Here is an 8,585-nt window from a genome sequence, read left to right as displayed (position 1 = left end):
ACTACCCTCTGACCCGCAGCCCCCCCAGCTCCTATCTACTCACTACCCTCTGACCCACAGCCCCCCCGCCCGGGCTCCCATCTAACCCCCCTCTGACCCGCAGCCCCCCCCTGCTCCCATCTACCCCCCGACCCACAGCCCCCCCAGCTCCTATCTACCCACTACCCTCTGACCCACAGCCCCCCCGGCTTCCATCTCCCCCCCCCGACCCACAGCCCCCCCGCCCGGGCTCCCATCTAACCCCCCTCTGACCCGCAGCCCCCCCTGCTCCCATCTACCCCCCGACCCACAGCCCCCCCAGCTCCTATCTACCCACTACCCTCTGACTCGCAGCCCCCCCCGCTCCCATCTACCCCCCGACCCACAGCCCCCCCAGCTCCTATCTACCCACTACCCTCTGACCCGCAGCCCCCCCGGCTTCCATCTACCCCCCCGACCCACAGCCCCCCCAGCTCCTATCTACCCCCTACCCTCTGACCCGCAGCCCGCCCCTGCTCCCATCTACCCCCCGACCCACAGCCCCCCCAGCTCCTATCTACCCCCTACCCTCTGACCCACAGCCCCCCCAGCTCCTATCTACCCACTACCCTCTGACCCACAGCCCCCCCCTGCTCCCATCTACCCCCCGACCCACAGCCCCCCCAGCTCCTATCTACCCACTACCCTCTGACCCGCAGCCCCCCCCTGCTCCCATCTACCCCCCGACCCACAGCCCCCCCAGCTCCTATCTACCCACTACCCTCTGACCCACAGCCCCCCCGCCCGGGCTCCCATCTAACCCCCATCTGACCCACAGCCCCCCCAGCTCCTATCTACCCACTACCCTCTGACCCACAGCCCCCCCAGCCCCTATCTACCCCCTACCCTCTGACCCGCAGCCCCCCCTGCTCCCATCTACCCCCGACCCACAGCCCCCCCAGCTCCTATCTACCCACTACCCTCTGACCCGCAGCCCCCCCAGCTCCCATCTCCCCCCCAACCCACAGTCCCCACAGCTCCTATCTACCCCCTACCCTCTGACCCACAGCCCCCCCCTGCTCCCATCTACCCCCCGACCCACAGCCCCCCCAGCTCCTATCTACCCACTACCCTCTGACCCACAGCCCCCCCCCCGGCTTCCATCTCCCCCCCGACCCACAGCCCCCCCAGCTCCTATCTACCCACTACCCTCTGACCCGCAGCCCCCCCCCGGCTCCCATCTACCCCCGATCCACAGCCCCCCCAGCTCCTATCTACCCACTACCCTCTGACCCGCAGCCCCCCCCGGCTCCCATCTACCCCCGATCCACAGCCCCCCCAGCTCCTATCTACCCACTACCCTCTGACCCACAGCCCCCCCGGCTCCCATCTACCCCCCAACCCACAGTCCCCACAGCTCCTATCTACCCCCTACCCTCTGACCCACAGCCCCTCCCACCCGGGCTCCCATCTAACCCCCATCTGACCCACAGCCCCCCCCCCGGCTCCCATCTACCCCCCGACCCACAGCCCCCACAGCTCCTATCTACCCCCTACCCTCTGACCCACAGCCCCCCCGCCCGGGTTCCCATCTAACCCCCATCTGACCCACAGCCCCCCCCCCGGGCTGCCATCTACCCCCTACCCTCTGACCCACAGCTCCCTCCCCGGGCTCCAATCTAACCCCCCTCTGACCCACAGCCCCCCTGGCTCCCATCTACCCCCGCAACCCACAGCCCTCCCCCAGGTCCAACTACCCCCCTCTGACCCACAGCTCCTTCACCACCATCATCCCTAGAGACCCGTAAAGGCCGGGCACTGGCTGGAGAGGGGGCTGAGCCCAGGCAGGCTAGAGCCGTGCCTGGGACACAAGGAGCATCCTGCCCCTGAGCGCTGATCCTGCACGATGCCCAGCCAGCTCCCCCTGACCCCGGGGGCCCAGCTCCTGGCAGAATTAGGCCCTTTGGATTCTGCACCCCCACATTCCCAAGGCAGAATGAGGGTGTGAACAGAGCGCCAATGCACCCCCGGTCATGCCCACTGCTCCCTGCCCAGTCTGGGGGCTGCACCCAGAGAGCCTGGTGCCTTCAGGAGGTGGGGGGGGGTGCACTGTACCATCCCTCTCCTCTGCCTCCAGCAGCCACCGGGCCTCCTCCCATCCCAATCTCCAAGCCCCCCGCCCCACAATGGGGTCTCTGTGGCCCCCCACCCAAGAGCTGTCACCCCATATCCTGTTTGCCAGCCCAGCTGGGGGACACCCCTCCCCTCGCCCCAGGCAACCAGATGGATTCAGCCCCCTGATTGCCGAGGAGCCGCTGGGGGTGGGGGGGCAGCCTCAGCAGAGAGGCTGGGGGCTGAACAGGCCACTGAGGCCAAGCTCCCCTCAGCCTGTTGGGGAGGGGGGCCCTGCCAGGTGTGCCCTGTCCTGTCACATTGGGAGGGGCCCACATGCGTGGCAGCCCCATCCTCCTGGGGGTCTCTGAGCACCTGAACCCCAGAAGCCCTGCAGCCAGGCAGCCCCCCCGCCCCAGGCCACTCCCCGTCTCCATTCTCCCCTGCCCCCCCCCCCCCCCCCGCCACCCAGCCTGGCCTCTAGGTAACCTGGGAACTCAGGAGTGAATCCTTCCCTATAAACAGGATCTTCCCATTGAACTAAATCCCGCCAGGGAGGAAACCACTCCCCCAGCAGCCCCATGTCCCCCTCGGCCCGGCCTGGGGCCTGCTCCCAGGAGCCCGACTCATGCCTGGCCCCGCTAAGCTAAACACAGGAACTATCATGCGCCCAGGGCCGAGCCAAGCACACGCGGCGCATCGGGCCAGCAATGGCCCGTAGCCAGAAGCCTCCTGCTCCGGGTCTCCCTGAAACCCCCCGACGGCCGGAAGCTGGGACGGGACGCCAGGGGAAGGATCACTCGATAACCGCCCTGGTCTGGCACCAGCCCCGGTCGGAGACAGGCCACTGGCTGAGCTGGGCCGTCGGGCTGCCCGAGCACCCGCCACATTTCTCCCGCCCCCCACCCCCGAGGCGCCGTGCGGGGAGGGCGATGCCCCCGGCCTTTGGGGAGGGGGGAAAGGCAGCTGATCGTCTACATGCCTCCCCTGCCCCCCCATCAGTCTGTCCATCCCCCTATGCCCCCCTCTATTCCCACCCCATCCACCGCTACCCAGCCACCCCCATCCATTCTGCCCTAGTTCCATCTATCCCCCTCTATCCATCCATCCCCACCCGCACCCCTGTCCCCATCTGTAGGGCCCCTTTTGTCTGTCTGCTTCCCCCACCCCATCCCGCCCATGACTGTGGTATCGAACGGTTGATCCCAGGTTCTGAAAATCCGTGTTCCCCCCCAGTTATGGAAGGGAAATTGCACCCATCCCCCCAGTTATGGAAGGGAAGCCGCAGGGGGGCAGGATCCTTAGGGCTCTGGCAAGCAGGCCCCCCTGCTCCACGCCACACATAGGAGAGTCACGTGGCTTTCCACAGCCGCCGCACTGAGGAAGAGGAACCCCTGTCTCCAGCGCCCTCCACCCCAGCTCCTGGCTGTCTGGCTGCCCTGAAGCCTGGCTGCCCACCCCCATACACACAGATTCAAGGGCAGGTGCAGACTATAACATCCATTGCAATGATGCCTCGGCCTGTGTCCTTTTCCAAGCACTTCTAGCCAGTAGGAGCACAGGAAATGGGGAAGGGGGGGTCCCATTTAGCCCGGGGAGGGGGAGGCATTTAACCTTTTGGATGCTGGACTGTTCAAGGCAGATGCTCTCCCACGGGGATCACATTCTTCTCTCACTGCAGCCAATGGGAGTTAGGCACCGAAATACCTGTGTGGCATGGGGCTAAAGGCCTTGGCGGCAGAGAGAGGCTGTCCCCTCCTATTGCCCAGCCCCCACCTCCCCTTCCATCACCCTACGTTCCCCTTTATTGCCCCTTGCCCAGCCCCCACATCCCCTCCCTGTCCCATAACACCCTTGCGCTGCCATTTCACGGCTGGGAACAAGGTGGGGCAGGCAGCCCCACGTAGCCGCCAGCTCCCCGCTGGCCCCCAGTCCCTCTCGGGGGCTTCCAGCTGTCGCTCTGTGGGAACCTCTCCCACCTCCAACACCCCTGGCTCCTGTGACCCCCCCCCCCGAACTTCTAGCAAACCCACCCGGCTGCAGTGCCTCGCCCCGGGAGTGGCACCTGGCTGCCCACGCCCTTGCTAGGAGCTGGCAGGGGAGGGACAAGGGCTCCCTGGCTTATTGCTCTGGTGGCCGCCAGTTCGGCGCCCAAGGATGACCGTTTGCGGCAGCCTCAGATCGCCCCTGGAACTGGACCTGCTGGGCACTACCCCCCCGTGTCGTCGGCAGCGGGCACCGCCCAGCACGGGGGCCTGGTTGTGGCCAGAGCTGTGGCAGGACCGTCCTGTTGCTGTGGCCCATGTGCCAGGGGGCCTGCTCAGCTGTGCCCCACCAGAGTGGCCTGATTGTCAGCAGGGCCTGATTGGCACTGCCCTGGTGCCATGTCCCCGTCATCGCTGGGCCCGGCTCCGCGACTGCCCCCGGGCTGCCCGCTTGGCACTGCCCTGGCATCCCCAGCCCATTCTGCGCTGCCCCATCCCCATCTTCCCAGCTCCGGCCCGAACCCGCCTCGGCCAGAAGGGAGCTCCCGGCTGCCTCTCCCCGGCCCATTCTTCAAAGTCTGGGTGGTGCAGGCTGGAGCCCGCGGCCTTCCAATTCCTTCCATTGTTCCCCTGGCGTCTTATCGCGCCGGCTGGCTGCCTGGCCCGCTCGCTCCGCACGTCCTGTCCGCGTTAATCCCACCTCGGGGAGGCCGCGGCCAGTGCCTTCTCAGCCCCCACATTGTTCGCAGGGAGGAGAGCTCCAGGGTGGGTTCCTGTATTTCAATGAGCCTCCGAGGATCCGTCTGGCCGCCTGCCACTTGGCAGCCTGGCCCGCCCGAGGGTAACAGGGTGATGGGCCAGGGCCACGGACACTCATCTTCCATCTCCCTCCCGCCCCGAACGCTATTGTCTGACGGCAGGAAACCAGCCCAGCTCGGAGCAGGGAACACGCGAACCCCCGGGGAGATGCACGCAGGCTGTGCAGGGCAGGGTTAGTGGGCACCCCAGGGCACCGGGAGAGACCCACACCTAGGCCCACACAGCTGGGGAAGTTCGCTCAGCACTCAGGGAGTCAGGACTCCTGGGTTCTATTCCCCAGCTCTGGGAGGGGAGGGGAGGCTAGTGGTTAGAGCACAGCCTGGCCATCAGGACTCCTGGGTTCTATTCCCAGTTCTAGGAGGAGAGTGGGATCCAGTGCTTAAAGCAGAAAGGGATGAGACAGGACTCCTGGGTTCTATTCAGGCCTTGGGAGGGAAGGGGAGTCTAGTGGTTAAAGCGGTAAGCTGCCAGTCAGGACGCCTGGGTTCTTCTGCCAGTGACTGACTATGTGACATGGAGTGAGTCCTCGCTCTGTGCCTCAGTTTCCCCATCTTGCAGTGCTGAGTTCTGGATCTGTGGCATTTTCCCTAAGAGTTGGGGACCCCCCCAGGGGCTCAGTAACCCGGATGGGGGGTGTCTGCCCCCTCGGGGAGGGGGTATCTCTGCAGTAACAGCTCTCCTGCGGGTGCTACCTGCTTTCTGTATCCACCTGTACTATGCCCCCCAACTCCCAGCCCCCCCCCACTCTGAACCCCTTCACCCTCCCCAGCCCAGCTGACTCTGAGCTCCCCCCCAGCTTTCTCCTGCCCTGAACCCCCCCTTGCCCAGCTGCCGGCCCCTCCCTGTCCCCCATGCTGGGCTTCCTCCACAAGTACAACGGTCCTCTCTGTCTCTCCTTGGTGGGTCTGGTTGTTTGGGACCCCTGATGAGCTCTGAGCATGGCCCCGTTCCCCTCCAACCGGCCTCCCTGGGCGGGCTCAGAAAACCCCACGGCTGCAGCTGAGAACTCACAGACTCAGGGCATCTGCCAGCCGCTGGCCCTGCACCCCTGAGCCGCTGCCTGGGCTGAGCGTTACTGTCCCTGGGTGGTTCAAAGCCAGGGCAGAATTCGCCCAGGATTTGGCCCAGCCCCCCCCCCCGGGCTAGTCTTCGGCAAGCTGCTTCCAAATGGGCTAATGCAGTAGGGCCGGGTCATTTGCCAAAGCCCCCGGGAGCCTTTGGCCCGGGTTGGCGGCTAAAGACATGCAGCCGGAGCAATAAACACCTGGACGTTTAGCATTTGCCCTCCAGAGACCCCCATCCTGCCGCGGGCTCCTACGGAAGGATGTGCCACGAAACTCTGGGTCCCCCTGCACCGGCTGAGGGGGGAGGGGGGATTTCCTGTGCCGTGCCAGCCCCACCCACCTCCTGCCACTGCGGGCACTCAGCTATTTTTGCTGTTGTACAGAGACCAGGCCCCAGACAGCCTCTGCTCCCAAAGAGTGTACGATGGAAACAGACCATGGGTGGGAGGGGAAACTGAGGCACAGAGCAAGGAAAAGGGACTTCCCAGGGTCACTCAGCACTAGAGCCCAGCCCTCGGGAGTCCCAGCACAGTGCGCTACCCACTGGACCACACTGCCCCCTGCATTGGGCAATTCCAGCCCTCCAGGGAGCTGCCCCAGGAGCTGCTCTTTGCACGGACCTCTACAGGGCTCACAACGCTACTGCAGATCACCATTCAGCGTGCGCCGCACTAGGGGGTAAAGAGCTGGAATCCACCCCAGTGTAGACAAGACCAGAGCCTGCCCCGCTCTCACTGGGAAATCGGTGAGTTTTTCGGAGAGAGGGGGGCTGCATTTCCCTGCTGTGGCGGATCCTATCCCCGCCTCCCAAGCTGGGGGTCCCGGAGACCAGGCCTCCAATGGGAACAGCTCCAGGGTGGGGGAGACAGACGCCCCAGCGGGAATTGCTCACACCCGGCTCTTCGCGCCCGTGGCTCCTTCCCGCAGCCCCCCCCGCTCACCCCCCCTCCCCCCCGCGTATGACATCAGCACTGGTTGCCATGAAGAGGAGCCGGATGTCACAGGCGGGGGCGGGGGGGTTGGATCTGGCGCAGGTTGACCCAACAGCAGAGGAGGCCCTGCCTGATGCCTGACACTTCGGCAGGATGTGCCCAGATGGCAGGGCACTGTCCCCTGCCCACACTCGCCCACCCTGCTCTGGGGTGACTGACAGCGTTGAGGGGGGCAGGAACCCAGCGCACCTCCTGGCTTGGTCACTCGCTGTCCCCCTCTAGTGGCTCTGCCATGCACTGGGGCCTGCAGGTTAAGGAAGCCAGGTCCCTAGCTCAAAGGGCAGCGGCTAGTGCTGTGGCATCCAAAGGTCCCCGGTTCAAATCCGCCCCCTTCCCAGGGGTGATCCGGGGGTGGGGGGGCAAGCGCAGCGGGGCCAGGTCCCGGCACTGAGCGAATGGGACTTGCTCTTTCCGGGGAGCCAGCTGCTGTCCTGAACTGCCCCTCCGGGGACCCGCTGGCCCATGACATGCCTGCCTCTCGTGTGTGGTTTGTGCGTCACGAGAGCTCTTCGCCACAGCCGGGGGAGCCGGCAAGTGGGTCCCAGCCACAGCCAGAGAGCAGCAGCCGCGCCATCCATGCTGAAAAGACCGATGGCCTCTCCCCCCGGGGCCCAGACCAGGTGGGCACGAGTGGCCACGGGCACTGCAGGCCTGGGCGAGCTCTGGGTTGCCCACCCGCATCCCCAGAGGGTTAAGTAGCTTTACCCAACATGGAACCCTGGTGGGCAGAGGAGGGCAGCTGATAAGGTTGGCAGAGAGGGGAGGGGAGCCCAGGCCGCTCTCCCCACACAGAGACTGCTCCACCAGGTGAGGAAGGCCAAGGTGCTGAGGACGAATCTCCCGACCAGTCACTACAGTGACGGGCACAGTGGAGGGAGCTGGAGAGATGGGGCGCAGGGGAGAAGCAGGCTGGGCTTTGGGCAACTCTGCCCTTTGCTGGCTCAGGCTCTCTGGGACATTGGCAGGAGAGCGGGACCTGCACCACTCACAGGCTCTCACCAGCTGCTGTCCTTCACCCCAACCTGGCCCTGGGGGTCAGAGGCCATCGAGGCACTCGAGAGAATCCCAGCATGTCCCATGGAAGAGGAGGCTGCACAGCTACTTTTTACAAATGGGGAAACTGAGGCACAGAGCAGGGGAGGGACTAGCTCGAGAACACACAGCAAGTCAATGACCGAACTCAGGAGTCCTGGCTCCCAGTCCCCTGATCTAACCCCACTAGACCCCCTCTCCCCTCCCCTCCCAGAACCCAGGAGGCCTGACTGCCATTTGCTATGCTCTAACCACTACCCAACTCTCCCCTCCCAAAGCCAGAAATAGACAGTTCCCTGCTCCAGCCCACCAGGCCCCGCTCCCTCCAGAGACGGGAAGAGAACCCGAGAGTCCCCTGATCTAGCCCTGCCTGTCTGATGAGGGAAGTGGGAACCCCAGGGGGAAATGGCCCGTTTCCAAAGAGCAGAAATCTTTTCGAGTTGGGGGGTGGGGGTGCTGGCATCAGGGTATCGGTGCCACACTCCAGGGCTGCAGCTTTCCAGCTCTTGGCGGCTTGCCCAGCTCTGCGCCCAGGCTGGGTGGCACTTTCCTGGGGGCTTCAAGGGTAAATGAATGGATCCCAGCAGTTCCAGCTGGGTGCAGGGAGAGGAGCCCAGGGCAGA

Source organism: Lepidochelys kempii, chromosome 20 (assembly GCF_965140285.1).
Source record: "Lepidochelys kempii isolate rLepKem1 chromosome 20, rLepKem1.hap1, whole genome shotgun sequence".
Classification (NCBI taxonomy): Eukaryota; Metazoa; Chordata; order Testudines; family Cheloniidae; genus Lepidochelys; species Lepidochelys kempii.
This window is presented reverse-complemented; position numbering follows the sequence as displayed.